This window comes from Choristoneura fumiferana, chromosome 29 (genome assembly GCF_025370935.1).
Source record: "Choristoneura fumiferana chromosome 29, NRCan_CFum_1, whole genome shotgun sequence".
NCBI classification, from domain to species: domain Eukaryota; kingdom Metazoa; phylum Arthropoda; class Insecta; order Lepidoptera; family Tortricidae; genus Choristoneura; species Choristoneura fumiferana.
Genome location: NC_133500.1, coordinates 6316685 through 6334639, shown reverse-complemented (window position 1 = coordinate 6334639; position 17955 = coordinate 6316685). Strand labels below are relative to the sequence as shown.

Sequence of the window (17955 nt, the reverse complement as noted above, 5' to 3'; positions counted from 1 at the left end):
CTTTATATAAAAACTCATGGTTTTAAAGTTCTCCAGGGACTGTTACCATGGCAACGAGCTACTAGAAAAACTCGATCGACCCAAAAACAAACGATCTTTCATATACGGAACCCTAAAACACATCTACCGGCAACCCTAGCCCCATTTTTTTCGGCGGTCGCGACCTTTTGTCCCGTCGCAATTCAATTTATTGATAAGGGACTTTTATCGATAAATAGAAAGGCAAATAAAACTATCGAATAACCGTAACTTGCTTCGAGGAATCTTTCGGCTGTGATTTAAACGATTGCGGCCGGGAAATGGTAGGTGAAGTTTTATTATTAATAATATTAAAACAATAACACGAACACCGCGGAAAAAAAACCGTCATTCATTATAATAGGTCCATATCGGCTCGCATAGGTACTTATTGGAAGTCCGAATTTAGGTAATGTTTGTCTGAATCCAATAATTGTTCAGAATTGTTATAAAACAAACCTAACCTAACCTATAGTTTTCTATAGGATGATCATTTAAAATTTTCAGAAAACTGTAAGGTTTCAGTGGAAAAAAAAATATGACAAACGATGATTAAGACAAAAATTACGCTATGACTAGCGAAGAGTATGCGAACTTTGGCGCTTCCCATTATAATACTAGCAATTCGTTTATCGCCATCCCGCGGGAACTATCTAGAAAACTATCCTATACCTATGTTCTTCCCCGGCACTAAAACTATCTGTAAGTATACCGAATTTTATCCTAATCGGTTCAGCGATTTAAACGTGATAATGTAACATGAACAAATAAACAGAGCTACAAACTTTCGCATCCCACTAATATTATAAATGCGAAAGTTTGTTTGTTACTTCATCACGTCTAAACTGGTGGTCCGATTTAGATTGGGTTCTGTATACAGATAGTTTGAGTCCCGGGAAGGACATAGGATAAGTTTTTATCCCGGAAAAATGCATAGTTACCGCGAGATAGCGATAACCGAATTCTTCGCGGACGGAGTCCCAGGTAACGGCTAGTTAATAATATAAGGTAAGCGTCCGAGCGTTCGACACGCAAATGCCTAATATACAGGTTTAAGATTATAAATATGCCAACCATTGGAACAGTCAAGTGACGAGCACTCGTAGGATTACCTTCTCTTAGTGAGATGAGTTAAATTTATGAGTTAAGTTTAAAATCCGACTTGTTCGAGCGCTCGTGTTCCCCATATTTCTCTACGCCGCAGAAACGTGGACGCTGCGTGAGGTGGAGCGAAAGAAGATAGACGCTCTAGAAATGTGGTGCTGGAGGAGAATGCTGGGAGTTTCATGGACTGAATTCCGTACCAATGAGTCCATACTCCAAGAACTCGGCATTAAACAGCGTCTATCGTCCATAGTGCAGTCTCGCATCCTTACTTTTTTCGGACACGTATGTCGTAAAGGAGACGCAGCTATGGAGCGACTTGTGATCCAGGGGAAAGTCGAAGGCACTAGGCCACGATGTTGATCGCCTATGAGATGGACAGACCAGGTCAAAGCAGCAATAGAAGGACCACTACACGCAAGCATAAGGAAGGCGGCTGTCAGGGAGGAATGGAGGCGTATTGTTAAGCTTGCTACCAGCACCTAGAAAATGATGACCACTCTGTTAAGAGTGAAACGACGAAGAAGAAGAAGAGAGTTAAATTTGGGAATCCCCTCGGGATTTTATTACGAAATCGCGGGATTTAATTCAACTTCTACACCTAAAAATTTACGCGTGCAAAACCGCGAGTAAATGTTAGTATTATTTAACAAATCATGACGCTGTACGGCTTGCACATTCGCTGTATTTCCTCGAAAACGTTTAACTACGCCCCGAGCTATACGTAGGTATTTAGTTTTGGTTCTTGTTCTTAATAGAGGACTTATTATAGCCTTAGAATCGGAGAACAAACTTTTTGTTAAAAATTTCATTTTTAATACGAGCAATTTTTTGCTGGCTGTATTTATATTGTTATAGGTACAAACTATATTTCCGTAAGAAAATTTAAGTCGACGCCAGTAATGGTTGAGGAGTTCCATCATGCGCAGACAATCTCGGCTGTACCACCTGGATGTCACTACCAGATTATTGTATTGTCACCAGATTTACATAAATATACTAAATTTCAAGTCAATCCGGCCATCGGAAGTGGGTCAAATTTAACTTGCAAGATTTGACCCGCACATACATAAACATAACATATATACCTACATACATTGCAAGTTAAATAAAAGCTTGTAAAAAACTGTGTTCTGAGTTCGAAGGACCGTTGTAGCCCAATGGTTTGATCTATCGACTCTCAAGTTGAGGATCGTGGGTTCAGATCCGAGCTCGTATCCAGTGCCATAGGCCTAGCTACTGGAGGGCTAGACGGGGCAGATCCCCGGGGCCCGCAAGCTCAGGGGGCCTCTCGGACTCTGACGTCTTAACGAACAGATGGCCTAGTGGTTAGAGAACCGGACTACGAAGCTTGAAGTCCCGGGTTCGATTCCCGTGTCGGGGCAGATATTTGTATGAAAAATACGAATGTTTGTTCTCGGGTCTTGGGTGTTTAATATGTATTTAAGTATGTATCTATATCTATATAATTATATTTATCCGTTGCTTAGTACCCATAACACAAGCTTTGCTAAGCTTACTTTGGGACTAGGTCAATTGGTATGAATTGTCCCGTGATATTTACTTACAAACTATAAGTGAAAAATCTGGAGTACGTCGAATTTAGAACACGACGAATACGGAACAAAATGATTTAAAATAGTTTAGTTGGGGCCTACTACGCTACGCCACTGCTCATATCTCTGTGTTTTTCGAAATTCAAGTACGAAGTTACATTTGACAAAGACATCTCATAAAATGCCTTAAAGCTGGTCGAATAATGGGTGGTCTAAAATAAAGGAGAAGACACACTTGTCCCACGTACGCAACGTATGCAATGCATTATGAAATCTGGATCCTGATATATGATGCTTAGAAACATGCTGATCATACGTAGCATTGCGCATGACAAGTATAATAATGAACAAGTCTTGCAAGTTCATTTTGATCCACTTTCAGTGGCCAGATAGACTTAAAATTTTGTATACATAAAGATTGGATTACAATGCAAGTACAGTCAGCGAAAAAAGCTTGTATTTTTTTTTAACAAAAACTTATTTAATCGATAAATAATAGCTTACTGATGTTACTGGATGCAATAATTCGCAGAAGGGGAATTATATGATAGATAGAACACTTGATGCGTCACGACAACTTCTTTCTAAACCTGCCGGAAGGAAAATTAGAAGGAAGACGAGGCAGAGGAACGCCAAGATTGACCTATTTGACCGGGTGAAGGAAAGAGTGAGTGTCGTGTCGTATCAGGAAGTGAAACAGCTGGGCGACCGTGCGCAGTGGCGATTACTCCACCAACAAGAGCATAACTCTTTAATTTAAGAAGAGAGAATAGCTAGTCGCCACTTGTGAACATCCTGGAAAACAGACGGTACGACGTAAATTTTGATGTTCAATGAAGTGTGGGTCCGTGCCGCGACTGGCAATACCTGCTTTATTCGTACAGCTAAAGGCTTGTCTGTTTCATACATAAATGTTATAACCTGTTCGCAATAGAAGCGTTTTAATAAACACAGCTAAAGATTCTCAAACAGCGGGCCGGTAGGCGTACAAATGATATGGATTTTAATAGTACATTATGTATTTAACACGTTCGCGCGTACGCCCAAAATTTTCGGTCTTTTTCCATACAGTGAGACGTCACGTCATTACAAGTTGAGCTTTGACTGTATACAGAAATAGTTAGCGTTACGGCGCATGCGGGATTAATCGTCACCGTTTATAGACGTTCTACCGTACAACTGATATTGTAATTATACATATTCTTAACAACGTCATATCACGACAATATTATCGAATCGTCAAATGACGTTGTGTCACATAGTGACGTAACATAATACTACAATAACGTAGCAACGTCATATTACGGCAACATGATCGAAACGTCAATTGACGTAGTGTCACAATGCGATGTAACGTTATACTAAAAGAATAAAGCAACGTCATATTACGGCAACAAAATCGAACCGTTAAATGACGTTGTGTCACAAAATCATGCTACATTATAAAATAAGAATATATCAACGTCACATTACGGCAGCCATATCATACTGGCAAATGGCTTTTTCTTGTTTTAAATGGATAAAAAACTGCAAGCACGTAATAAATGCTTCTATGCATGTCTTCGAGGAAGTTCAATCATCTCGAGAAACATTACATGACCCTATATATTGATGACGGGTAGTTTGGATCAGATGCAGACTACAGCCCAGGACGAGAAAGGTTCCAGCGCAAGCAGCGTTAGTAACGTCTCCGTAGGTGCACCAATCACAGCAATGTCTTTCCAGCAAGTCGGCCACAACTATATACCAAAGCAGCGAAGTCTCTGACTCGGCTAGTGTTATAGATAAATCTGTATATGCATCTTCCAGTTCGGACAGTATTTTTGACAATCGTTTGGCACTGAAGCCTAACAAGTATCAAAATAAACAATAGCCCAAGAAGCCAAGGCCAAGACATGACGTACTCGGGAAGTGTGATGATGATACACTAACTATATCGGTATCATCTGAGATTTTAGATAGTCTTATATAGGAATTGACTTTACCTCAGAGATTATCTCACTACTCAAGACCCGGCTGAACTGCAACCAGACATAAGTAGATTTGGAAAAAGCTCTTACACAATAATACTTTGCTACCTGAACAGGAATCAAACTGAAAATACCCTAACAGCGTCATTTTTACTCCTTGAACAAGAACCAAGCTCGAAATTATTGATGATAGTGAGGTTTCACATCCAACACCGCCATATCCTGGAAATAAAGAGGGTAAGTAACTACTCTCTAATTTTATCATCGGGAGATCATCCTAGACATCTTCTTTTACTAAATACTGCAGCATCATGCTCTCAGCAACCGGTAATGAATGGTAACGAACTGATACTACGAGATGTATGATGTAGTTGTAGCTTTGCCAATTTATCTTGTATTTAATTAATGAAATATAAAGAGAAATTGAGCTCGGTCCTTCCCGGTGCTGTGCCTGTGGAGATCCTTGATCTGTTTCCATCATTTCATGGTACGGTGTTGATACTGGAGAACTGTCGTTACCGGTTGCTAAGAGCATGATGCTGCAGTATCTAGTAAAAGAAGATGGCTAGGATGATCTCCGATGATAAGAATAGAGAGCTGGTTACCTTCTTTATTTCCAGAATATGGTGGGTGGTGTTTGATGTGAAACTTCACTACCAATCAATAATTTCAGAACTTGGTTCCTATTCAGGGAGTAAAAATGAAGCTGTCAGGGTATTTTTAGAGTTTGATTCCTGTTCAGGTAGCAAAGTTATTCTGTAAGAGTTTTTTCTAAATCTATGTCTGGTTGCAGTTCAGCCGGGTCTTGTGGTAGTGAGATAGACTCCAAAGTAAAGTCATTTCCTAAGACTCTATAATATTAGATGATACCGATATGTTAGGTCATCCTCATACTTACCGAGTACTTCATGCCTTGGTTTCTTGGGTTGTTGTTTATTTTGATATTTAGTTAGCCAAGTTTAGGTAGCCAAAACTGTCAAAAATACTGTCTGAACTGGAGGATGCGTATACAGTCTCATCTATAACATTCTAGCCGAGTCAGAGTCTTTGCTGCTTTGGTAGTTTGTGGTTGACTTGCTGGAAAGACGTTGCTCTTATTGGTGCACCTACAGCAATATTACCAATGCTGCTCGCGCTGGAACCTTCGTCTCCTCCTGGGTTGTAGTCTGCATCTAAGCTAAAACTACCCGTCATCACTATAAGGGTCAGGTGATGTTTCTCGAGATGATTGAACTTCCTCGAAGACTTGCACAGAAGCATTTTTATATGCTCGTAGTTTTTTATTAATCTAAAAGAAAAAAAAGCTCTCAAATCAATTGAGGATAATAATATCTAGCAGTATTATTCATAATACTATCACAGCAAGAACTACACACATATACTTTACGAAATTACTCGTTTAGATGTGAGAAATAAGTCGGTAATTGAGTTAGAACCATAGCATCAAAATTCCCTAAAAACTCACTAAACACAATAAAAAACCCATCCGAGTAAAAGTTTACATCACTAAGAATGTAACATATAACAAAAATACACTATTATTCATACAAAAATATTGAAATAATACTAAAGCTGCGTGGACAAATTCGTTGCTGAATCCACCTGCCGCGACCAGCGCGAGCGCGTCCTCCGTCACGTGAACAGGATGACTGAATGTATAGGCGCGGGAACAAAATACAGCGTCCACCGACGTTGTGCGTCTGTGAGTAGTCACATTTAAGAGCGTGTGCGTCGCCTCTTTTGGAGTCAAAAAATGTTATACTATGTGGCGCAAGATTTTTGGTAATTTAATATGATACGGCGCAAGGATGGAACTACTGCAATTTATTATGAACACCGAACGTCCGACCACGTAGTTCCTTTAACGTTTTTATAAAGTCTGACGTGATTAGACTATGTGTCACAACGCATAGTACCTATTTGTCGGATATTGACGGTGGTCACGCGAACGTGTTAAGGGCGGTAAATAAGGAATAATTAGCCTGTATTATTTTGGTCAACATACTCAATAACTTACTGTTTAGTTTTTTTATTGAATAATGAGCTGTCATATACTCTGATAACGCTAAACAGAGTCACGTTTAGACTATATTTATCTTGTAATATACTTTGAAAAAATACCTCATAAAAAGCATTAAAAAATTTAATGTCTACGTTAATAAAAAATTAAATAAAAACATTAATTCTCATACAGTACGAGTAGTTAACATTAGTTTATAAGGCGAAAATGTTACTAACTACTACAGAAATTGTTTTGAAAATAACCATTTTTATTATTTATTATTATTATATAATTACGAACGAGAGTCTATTAGAAAGAAGAGTACCGCCCGTGCGACATACAATGTTTTTCATCACATTTGCGAGTAAAATTTTATATTTGTAAAAGAAAAAATATAATTCTTCCAAATATTGGTGATACTTAGGCTGCGCTCTTGGCAGCGCTGCCTTCCCCCTCCCCTCCCGCATGCGCGCCGCAGTGTGCGTGTGCATGTGGTCCTGCAGCAGCGCGCGCAGCAGTATCAATACGCACATTGACTCATTTACCGACCACGGGTTTCATGAGAAGCACATTAAGGTCGAGGGTTTTATTTGGGGGGTTGCAACCAAGGTAGCCTGCATGTTACGACCCTATTTACGAGCATGTGTGATGAAAAATATATAGCGAATCAGGCGTTACTTTGCGAAGATCCATATCAATAAACTATAAACAATTAATTTTACGATCTTAACTCGGGTTTTAGTGTTTGTCCCCTTTTAATGTTTGTCAGAACGATCATTTGTCATAACTCTTTTTTCTCTGAATCCAGTACCTAATGGTTCAGAATTGTTATAACCTAACCTATAGTTTTCTATAGAATGACCATTTAAAAATTTCAGAAAACTGTAATGTTTCAGTGGGAAAAAATTATGACAAACGATGATCGGACAAAAATTACGGGATGACTAGCGAAGAGTATGCGAACTTTGGCGCTCCCGTGTTTTACCTATATGCCTTCTATACGAGTCGCTGAGAATTATTGTCATGACTTTCTAGAGAAATTATAAAGGTTGTTTGTTCGGCATTATCATGCGACAGTGTATGGCCGTAGAACAGTTACGTATTATAGCGTGCCGGATAATCGCCGGATGCCAAATCTCGATCGTTACTGAGATCATATACGGCTGCTTACTGTGGAGGAGGCTTCAGTTCAATTCAATTAAAAAAAACTAGCTCTATGGATACTTTCATTCATGTAGAGATTGAAAAAGACACTGTCAGATTTTATACAGCTGTTGTTGTAGAATAAATATGTTGCCGTGGTGGCCAAGTCATTTAAACTATTGCCTCTCAAGCGGAGGGTCGTGGGTTCGAGCCTGGGCTGGTACCTGTTTAGTTTTTTGGAATTCATGTGCTAAATTACATTCCAAATTTACTACAAGCTAAAAGTATTTAATGCAACGTTAGTGAGAACCGCGATGTAATTTTTTAGAATTCCCACGAGAATTTAGTAAAGTCCCTAAACTTTCAATCAACTGCCAGATCTAATAGATAATTTATTTATTTATTAGCGACTGAAAATTTACATCAGTACAGTTCGTACCAATGCGCTGTTAATTTAAAAACAAAAAATATATATTATGTAGTAACAATACTCTAATACTTAATCACAATTTATAATAATGCATGCGAAGTCGCTGGTAATCACTAGTACCTAACCTTTTTATAATTTAAAATCTTTCTCCGCACTAACCTAACATTACTACAGTACACAGCACAAAAACAGCAGGGCAGCAAAAAAGCGAGTTAACAATCCAAAATGGTAGGTTTGATGTCTACGTCCGGTGGTTACAGCGTCACACGCATTCGGGAGCCGAGTGCGCCCGCGCAGCGAGCCATGTGGTTTATAGATTAAAAAAAAGTTTATCAAAAAGGTCAATAGGTAACTTTGTACGAAGCCTAAGACCGTATTGTCAAAAGCCGAGTTTAGGCTTGCAGGAAAAATCATGCAAGTTACACATTAGTCATCATCATCATCAACCCACAGCAGTCCGCTGCTGGACATAGGCCTCTTCCATGGCGCGCCACAACTCTGTCTTCAGCCCCTCGCATCCATCCGCCGCCAGCGACCCTGTTAAGGTCGTCCGTCCACCGTGCCTCAGGACGCCCCACACTACGTTTTCCCGTCCGTGGTCTCCATTCGAGGACTCGTCTACTCCATCGTACTCAGTTACATTGCGGGGCCGTAAAGCCAATGAGTTTGTAGCGGTCAATCGAGCGCGCAATGTAATGCAACTTGCGTGAATTTTCTTGCAGGTCTAAACTCAGCTTAACGCGTTGACGTTCGCGATAGCATTCACCATCTCTTTCTCTCCCCTCCATCCTCGTCTTTATAACGTGTGACCTAGTGGGACCTTTTACTTTTCAAGCAGACGGTCGTGGGTTCGAATCCAGGCTCGCACCTCAAAACCATGCCTCTGCTTTTTAAAATGTATGTAGGAAATTACATTTGAAATTTACTGCGAGATAGGATATGTTTCGAGGAATGTGATTTCATGAACCAATAGAAACAGCAGGGCTACTACGAAATTCGAAACTCGAAGTTCATGTCGTTCGGTCCCTCTGACACTTGTACTATTTAATACGAGAGCCAGAGGGACGATACGACACGCACTTCGAGTTTCGAGTTTTGTAATAGCCCTGCAGTTCATTTACCTATTCGCGCATAGCACCGCTCTAGTGGAAACAGCTGAGCGGAGCGCGGATAAGTAAATGAAGCGTTTCTATTGGTTAATGAAATACACATTCCTCGCCGCAACATAATACTCGCACATCTCTGGTGGAAACGCAACCTTACATTGAAGGAAATCAATGAAACTACGGCCCAAGCCTTCTCATTCTCAGAGAAGGCCTGTGCTCAACAGTGGCATGTATACCGGGTGTGGCCTGTAATACGACCAAAAAATTACAACATAGATCGTCCCCATCAAACTAACCAACATTAAGATTGGTTTTCTGGAATCTTTTTGTATTTTTTATTTCAATTATTTTTTTTTACTTTTACGGTCATCCCGTAAAACCTAAATTGGAAATACAAACTGAAATATAAATGCACAGAAAAACCAGAAAAACAAGACCAGGCACTGGGAATCGAACCCAGGTCCTCGGTATTCCGTACCGCGTGCTATACCGCTACACCACTGCTGGTCAACTACCAGGTTTGGTGGCTGGTGGTTTGTTGACCAGCAGTGGTGTAGCGGTATAGCACGCGGTACGGAATACCGAGGACCTGGGTTCGATTCCCAGTGCCTGGTCTTGTTTTTCTGGTTTTTCTGTGCATTTATATTTCAGTTTGTATTTCCAATTTAACCAACATTAGTTCAGCGACTTTTAAAAATAATGGAGTCTTTGAATTTTTCATACAAATTAAATAATGCTATCAATGTACGCCATCCTAGAACACAACTGACGTCGCCTGTCACGCTACAAACATCAAGCATTTTGCTTTACATTGCTTCTTCGAATAAACTTAAAAGTGTGATAAAAATTCAAAAAAGTAATTATTTTTAAAAGTCGCTGATCTAATGTCGTTAAGTTTGAGGAGTATGATATATGTTTTAACTATTTGCTCGTATTACAGGCCACACCCGGTATAAGCTGGGATGATGATGATGATAATATATCAAAACGTAGAAAGAAAGAAAGAAAACATTTATTCGTGACATTACATGACGTGAAGTGACATGGATAAGAATAATAATAATAAAAACAGAAATAGAATTCGCGCTGTCATCGTTCATCCACCATTACATCTCATATTTCGTTTTCTAGAATTTTTACCGTACAACGGCAAAACCTACTAGACACTGGCAATATTGTCCTCCAATGGACAGCGCCCTATTTTCCAAAAAAAAAGAAGATACACAATATCACAACAAAATTGTAAATGCGAAAAGGATTTAAGCCGAAACGGGGATGAAGCCCAGCTTTTATTTTAATTATAATTGGTACTTATTATTTCAGAGCTTTTCGCATATTAATGTTGTATTACCGAGCTTTGTTCATTTAACACCGTTTCATTAAAGCTGCTGATGTATTTAATACACCCGGGAAGCAAACAATAACAATTGACGGGGATTGTGAAAATAGCTTTTTAGCTAGGTTTTATTTTACAAACTATGTGTCTGCCCGCGGCTTTGCACGAATAAATCATTGATTCAGCGGTTGAATTTAAATTCCGTGAGATCTCCCCAACAATATATCGTGGTATACTAACGTGTGACTTCCATAAGAACATTTATTTTAAGGGCTGAAAGCATAAGCCCTAATGAACGTACCTAAATTTAATTAGTATTTCTAGTTAAAAAATAGTATTTTATGCAACTGTATCGTAATAGGGGTCCTTAAAACACGAGTGTGGGTTTCATAATAGGGTCACATGAGTGTTTAAGGCCTAGTTACGTACAGTTGCATACAATATTTTATCTATATCCATATATTAAATCCTCTATCATGTGTTCAAGAACCATTGAGAATGACCTGCATTAACGAGAACTAGGTAGGTATGTCTGCCCCACGAGCTGCGCCCGCTGCGCGCGCGACGACCTGCTGCTGCACGTGGTCGCGGTACAGATTTCTGTATCGTAATGACCATTACGATACAGCCGTGTTCATAATAGAATCCAATGTCGTAATGCTGATCATTACCTATGGTTTTTGAACGCATAATTGAGGATTTACTATATATGGGTGTAGATAAAAACTATTTTTTTTTCATACAAATTAATTCGGCACGCAATGTATCAGTAACAAAGCTAACAACTGACACTAACATTTGAAACGTCAAACAAAATGTTTACATTACATTGCTGCGAGAAAATGAAAAAAAATATTAACTCTCCATTAGCACAGAATAGATAATAGTACAAGTACCATTAGTAAAGGTAATTGTTATTAACTCCCGACGCAAAAAGAGGGGTGTTATAAGTTTGACCGCTGTGTCTGTGTGTCTGTCTGTGGCACCGTAGCTCTTAAACGGGTGGGCCGATTTGAATGCGGTTTTTTATTTTAAATCAAGTTTTCTAGCGATGGTTCTTAGACATGTTTCATCAAAATCGGTTTAGCCGTTTTTGAGATATTGAACTTTGAAGTGACAATATCGGGTGTTTTCCAACTTTTTGTTTTTATTATGTAATATACTTTATTTTTAATTAAAAAGGTACAATTGAAGTTACACTAAACTATCCTAAAAAAAAATTATATATACAGTTGTTTGTTTTTGTTGGTTAGGTTATTCGATAAAACGGTTCGCAATAGATAAAGCTATCGTTAATTAAAATTCATGTTTTATGGATGTCACACGTTGTATTGACATTGCATAATAAACAACAGTGGCAAATTTCATCAAACTTTTTTTTTTATTCTACTGGATGGCAAACGAGCAAGTGGGTCTCCTGATGGTAAGAGATTACCACCGCCCATAAACATCTGAAACACCAGGGGTATTGCAGACGCGTTGCCAACCTAGAGGCCTATGATGGGATACCTCAAGTGCCAGTAATTTCACCGGCTATCTTACTCTCCACGCCGAAACACAACAGTGCAAGCACTGCTGCTTCACGGCAGGATTAGCGAGCAAGATGGTGGTAGCAATCCGGGCGGACCTTGCACAAGGTCCTACCACCTGCAAACTGTGTCAAACTCACAAGTTAGCGAGATTTTATTTTTGTTCCCGTGAGCCTATTGGGACAAAAAATATCTTGTGTTATTCCAGGATGCCCTGCTATCAAAATCAAAATACATCAAATTTTATCCAAATTCGTTCAACCGTTCCTACTTATTCTAAAATCGGGCACACGAACGTCCAAGCGAACGTTGTGCTTTAAAAATGTTACGGTAATTTTCAAATAAAACTCTATAATGTAATAGTGAATGTTGCAGCCTGGTACATCGTTCAGTTTCTTCGACTGTAAGCAAAACCGCGTGTTAAAGCTAGTTCTTTCTCAAAAGTGAAAGGTGAAAGGGAAAATTTATAATACTGTACCCATTTAAGTACAAATAAGAGAAGAGCCGTAAACCTTTTATTACCTGCATTCGTGAATAATAATTCTCGGGAACACATTAACGACTCGAGTTCCCAAGTCGACCGACAAAGGGAAAACTCTACTCGTGGCGAAAACTCACGAAAACTGGAGAAAACTCGGAAAGTTGTGAATTGGCCCGCCCGTGTTTCGGTCTAGGCCGGAAGGTGGCGACGGGTTTTTGGTATGAAATAAATAATGAATGTTTTTTTTTATTTAGGATTCGATACTTCGAGAGTCATCAATTTTTATTATTTTAGTCGCTTCTTTGAATGAGTTAAAAGTAGGGCAGACGCATGCAAAAAAATACAAGAGGGAATAGGCTAAACCAGTGAGATACACCTTTGGCCTCATCTGCACTTCAAGTGAAAGAGATAGGGGTCAAAGTTGAGTTTCTTGGCAGATTTTTTCCTACAGAGGTTTTTCCGAACCGGTGGTGGACTTTTTTTGGCATTCTTAAGTGCTTGTTATAGCCTAAATTAAATATTGATATTTTGACTTTAACTTTGAATCAAGGTCAGTTTTAAGTTAAAAAAATTAAATATGCGGAGATCAATCGTCATCATCATATAAGCCGTAGGACGTCCACTGTTGGATATAGGCCTCCTCCATAGACCTCCAGTTGGTAGACGTCCTACGCAGCGCTTGGCGATCCGCATTCCCCATTCGAGAACTTTCAGTCCCAACTACTACTTAGTCTTAACTAATTTTGAATATTTCATTGTCATTGCATTAACATGCGTAAAAATGAGTTTAAAAACTAAAACTTAACTTTCACTGCACTCAATTATTTGTGTTAATTTACTACGAGTGTCTCCACTGACTTGCAAAGTTTCGGTACCCGTTAACATAACACGACTTCTGAAACACCTTATTGTATAATTTATGTACCATCAGCCAAATAAGTGGTCTATCAAATTTTAAACAAGATCCTATCGAATTAATATGTCGCTAAAGTCGAACTTTCCAGTTGACAGACACGTCCATTGGCGTTATTGTTTTATGATATGCAAACGATTATCAACTTTAGGGTGGTAGACCACATATTAGGCTGATGGTACTTTGTACAATGGGTAGCAATATAATGGATTTAAATGCGATGTTCATCATAAGTTAGATAATTTTTCCGACACATTACCAGTAACGCGCCCCGGCTATACCTACTATGTATACTTTTTGGGAAATGGAGTTAACAATGTGAAATTCCTTTGATTAGAGACCTTTAATTGTACCTGTGCCAAGCCGGGGCGGGTCTCTAGTTTATTTAGAAAACAATATTACTTGAAACCACCGATTTTTAAAAAGCTGTGAAGGTATTCCGTAAAATTATGCCGAACGAACCAATAGCTTTTTAACTGTGCTTTTGGACTGTTGGCTCCTGGACTATGTGGCGGAGTAACGATTTATACGTTGGACCTCGCATCGTTAGGAAACTTTACATGCAAGCCATTTGAGGTGATTTCTTGATTTAGGTCAACCAGGATGTAATATATTAGTTCACACTTTTTACTCGGCTACGGCAAATACGGAGGAATTATGAGTTTGTGCAAGTTTTATTTATATATAACTAACTATTGCCCGCGACTCCGCCCGCGTAGAAGTATGAAAAATAGTATACGTCCTATTCTCAGACCTACTGAATATACACAAAAAAAAACATAAAAATCGGTCAATAATATTAGATAAGACCCTTTGTTCTCTATGGCGTATTATTTTGAATTGGAAAGTGACATTGCATCTGCACATTCATAGAATAACCTTATTTCTCTGTATTTTCTGGTATTGTAACATGGCAAATCTCCGCGGTGCGCAACTGGCCGCTTACAGAAGAACAAAATTCTAAATTCTAAATTATTGATACTCTTTTGTTTTTTCCCCGTGATTGGCTCTACTATTTGGCAAGGCGTAAGCCGAAATTTGATTTCTTTAATAGAAATAGAATAATAATTTTACTCAGTGATAGCTAAATATCTCACTGATCTAATTGTGAAATAAGGGCTGCCTCTAACGCAGGTATTGTGAATATTATTTTTTAACATTTTGTTTCTTTTATATTTTGTAAAACCTAATCCAAGTCTCGTTAGCTTTCTTTCTCTGGCCCGACACTAAAACGAGACTTGGATGGGTGCTGCAAGCAAGCAGTAAAGCAGGGTGTTTTATTCCAGCCCTTCCTTTTTCCTGCTGATCTTCTTCATCTTCACTTCCCTCCGCTCCACTGCCTCGGAGCAGATCGCCGGCGCGACTGGACGCCCTGAGGCTACCTCAACACCCTGCCCTGTTTCCCTACCTGTCCTACAAGTCTCAGGCCAGTGTTTTTTAAATTTATTTACAAGAGCAGTGCTGACTGAAATAATTGTATATATTTTTCTTTTGTATTATATTTTCATTTTGTAACCACACGCTTTTTATTTCTCCGACCGGAAAGCCGGTTACAGTATGACCATTGTTGTGTTGTAATTGTGGTATGATCTGCTACTTATTTGTTGTATACTCGTAGTACCTATTGACATGCATCCGCACGGGCACGTTCAGTAGGTACATGACATTGACATATTATTATTATTGTTTTTATTTTTCTTCAATTTCAATGATTCAATGACATATAATGAGCGTATTAGCGTATCTGCCGAATATTGTGCGCCATACACTGGCTGATTGTAACGAACTTCAATGTAATTGTTACCATTTATATAATCACTCACTTTCTGACAATAAATGATTGATTGATTTGGTATTAACTTGATGTTACCCCGTTCAATGCAAATAAATATTATTTGGATTTTGTGAAATTGCACAGTTTCCCTAGGATAGCGATAAATGTTGATTTTAATTACTACTTACTTAAGGTGAACCTGGAACGTGTCCACTCTATCTCAAGGAACTAACACAAGGAGACCGAGGAGCTCCGGGACCAGCTGGACCACAGGGAGCTCCGGGAGAAACTGGTGAGAAGCGTGATCTAGGTTACCCAACCAAAGATTGCCGAAATTAACGAATACATTAGAGTTAAACATTTTAACAGCGCACGCGTTTAATTTTACATTACGCCGTGCCCGAAAGCGAAGTAATTAAACCGGAACAAAAGACGAGGAAATTGAAAATAGATCACAAGTGTTTAAAGGGTTAATAACAAGGTTATCAGGGTTCATTCTCTAAGGCTCCGTTTCCACCAGAGATGTGAGAGGATGTGTTTTTAAGAGAAGTTTCGTTAGGTATTCGTTTGGGATATTACTATCGCTCGTGATATAAGCGCTCGCAGCCGTCCCCCCCATGCCTTCCGCAACGTCGTCCGTAATTTATATCGAGATAGCTGTAGGCTTTTCAAGATTTGGGCGGTTGAATTTTGGGTTTCGTTGTCCTCATATTATACGAAAAGTATAGCACAGAAATCAATGATATTTTACAAACAAGATATTCATTATATTTTCTATCCCTGTGGTTTTTTAGATTTTTGTAAAAATGCTTTATTAGTCTGTAATTCTCGTGCAAACTTGACATCTTTTTTTTGTCGACTATTGAGCTCCTGAAATTCTTATATTACACATTTATATGAAAATCTGAAAAAGCACAGGCATAGATAATTACGTCTAGTCCATACTTACAAAATTTAATCTATTTTTGTTGCCTAGTTTTCAAATGTGACCGGGGCTACGTTTGTATGGAGAATGGAACGAAGAGACTTCTCTTAACAATAGATATAACGTAGCAATCTAAGACACAAAGCAAAACTTTGCTCATTGTCACTGCAAAGGTGTAATTTTTCGCCGAAAACATCTTTTCCAAATGATTCTCCTGGAAGTCCTGGAAGAGATCTCTCTTAAGCGATAAGGCGCCTATACTTTATAATTTTCTCTCTGTGTTCCTGTTTTCTGTATCGCTTACTATTTCTGGTGTACAATAAAGAGTCATTGTATTGTATTGTATTCTACTTCAGGAATACAGCCGTGTGGTGTCGGGTTAGAATAATACCTCTCCATTTCTTCCGTGGATGTCGGAAGAGGCGACTGAGGATATAGGTTAAGGTATACCGTAGGCGACAGGCTAGCAACCTGTCACTATTGTACCGTTATTGTCAAACTTAAAACCTAAAACTGCTAACAGTGGCTCCGAAGCGGTAACGTTTCGTGTGCTCTGCCTATCCCATTTGGGAATGCAGGCGTGATGTTCGTGTGTGTGTGTGTGTGATTGTTATAAAATTACACTAACCTATAGGGTTCTACAGGATAGACCTGAAACATATCGATAAGTATATAGGTAGTATATAGATACTATGCATGTAAGTAAATGTAGACCTCTTTTTGTCTTAAAATAATGATAAATAAAAACATTTAATAAAAATAATATTTTACGTAATCAGACATCACATTTTCAAGCCTCATATAACCATATACGTTCAACTCGCAATATACAATTAAGTCTGCGTTAATGATACACAAAACACTAGAGTTATAATTAAATACGAGTTTAGCATCGAAAGTCACAATGAGTGACCTTATTTGGTGTCGCCCACGCGAATTCTACTACGTATTTGTTGTACGACGGTCTTAATATGGATCTAAATAATACAAGGTCAAAACGGTTATAAAAAATCCCTTCTGATGTGACCGGTCTTCGCGGCGAAACTTTGAAATTCCAAAAAAATTTCAACACGAAGGCGCTTACAGCCAAATAAGTTGTAAAAATATGCAATATTTTTAGATAAAAACTATTAAAATGTGTTATTTAAGATTATTCATGAAATAAAAAAATGTATATTGCAATAGATTTTCTACTTAATTTTTTTGTTTTTTTTTTTATTTTGAGGTAAAGCGTAGACTCTGCTTAATTAAGCCTGAACTTGGCTGATGGAAGGAGGAAGTAATCTGTATAGCTAATACAGATGGAAAAAAACATTATTACACTCTTGGGCATAATACGCAAAAAAAGGTTTTTTTAGGCTTATTTCGAAGGTCGGCAACCAAGTTTTTGTTTTTTTTCACCAATAAATACCTAAAAAGATGTCTGGCGGAACCCAAACTAGGCTGAGCCTGCATCTTACACCACTGCTTACGAGCAAGTGCGATTAAAATATGTCCTTGTAATGCAAATTAAATGATTTTGTTTGCAGGTCTAAGTTTAAACCAAGCTCTGAAATATTTGGTGATCGAGATAGCCTCTAAATTAGTTATCCAGAGTGTTCTCCGTAGATACCAAGCATTATTTAAAAAAATCTTAAAAACTTGTCAATCAAACTTCTACCGCGGGCT

At 38.5% G+C, this 17955-nt stretch overlaps 1 protein-coding gene across 1 annotated transcript in view; it reads left to right on the top strand.

The window, feature by feature from the left end:
* The first annotated feature begins 234 nt into the window (after positions 1-234).
* The window catches only part of LOC141444175 (uncharacterized), a 38050-nt gene continuing 20329 nt past the window's right edge, over positions 235-17955 (top strand). Inside the window, exons 1-2 of the mRNA XM_074109640.1 lie at positions 235-302; positions 15556-15654. The gene's annotated coding sequence lies outside the window, so the exon portion shown is untranslated. The remainder of the gene's footprint in view (positions 303-15555; positions 15655-17955) is intronic.